This window comes from Sinocyclocheilus rhinocerous, unplaced genomic scaffold, assembly GCF_001515625.1.
Source record: "Sinocyclocheilus rhinocerous isolate Xijiao unplaced genomic scaffold, SAMN03320098_v1.1 scaffold1499, whole genome shotgun sequence".
Classification (NCBI taxonomy): Eukaryota; Metazoa; Chordata; class Actinopteri; order Cypriniformes; family Cyprinidae; genus Sinocyclocheilus; species Sinocyclocheilus rhinocerous.
Window position 1 is genome coordinate 452,441 of NW_015650016.1, and position 813 is coordinate 453,253.

Consider the following 813-nt stretch of genomic DNA (forward strand, 5'->3'; position numbering starts at 1 on the left):
AAATGCTTGAGGTTAGACTTCATACTCAGGAGATCAAGAAGAGTTCACCTGACTTGAACATGCAACCTTTTGATTTGGAGTCAGAAACTTGACCGTTGTGTCACGAGTTTCCGGAGAGCTAAGTGCTGCGTCTTCCATAAGCACTTTGATACACTATGCAAATCAATCATTGCACACGGCTGAAGGGAAATGTTTGACGTCAGGCTTCATACTCAGGAGATCAAGAAGAGATCGCCAAAGCCTGAGGTGATTTGAACACGCAACCTTCGGATCTGAAGTCAGCCGCGCTACCGTTGCGCCACAACGTCCTGGAGAGCTGATTGGTGCTTCTCCCATAAGCACTTTGATACACTATGCAAATCAATCATTGTATAACACTGAAGGGAAATGCTTGAGGTTAGACTTCATACTCAGAAGATCAAATAGATATTGCCTGACCCCGATGTGATTTGAACACGCAACCTTCTGATCTGGAGTCAGACTCACTACCATTGCGCCACGAGGTCCTGAAAAGCTGATTGGTGGTTCTCCCATAAGCACTTTGATGCACTATGCAAATCAATCATTCTATAACAATGAAGGGAAATGCTTGAGGTTAGACTTCATACTCAGGAGATCAAGAAGAGTTCACCTGACTTGAACATGCAACCTTTTGATTTGGAGTCAGAAACTTGACCGTTGTGTCACGAGTTTCCGGAGAGCTAAGTGCTGCGTCTCCCATAAGCACTTTGATACACTATGCAAATCAATCATTGCACACGGCTGAAGGGAAATGTTTGACGTCAGGCTTCATACTCAGGAGATCAAGAAGAG

General features: G+C 44.5%; 1 protein-coding gene and 1 non-coding gene across 2 annotated transcripts in view; both read right to left on the reverse strand.

Moving 5' to 3' along the window:
- The window catches only part of cttn (cortactin), a 29,312-nt gene that overhangs the window by 15,046 nt on the left and 13,453 nt on the right, over positions 1–813 (reverse strand). The gene's annotated exons all lie outside the window — the stretch shown is intronic.
- On the reverse strand, positions 435–506 carry trnaw-cca (transfer RNA tryptophan (anticodon CCA)). The gene has a single exon. It is a non-coding gene; the product is annotated as a tRNA-Trp (tRNA).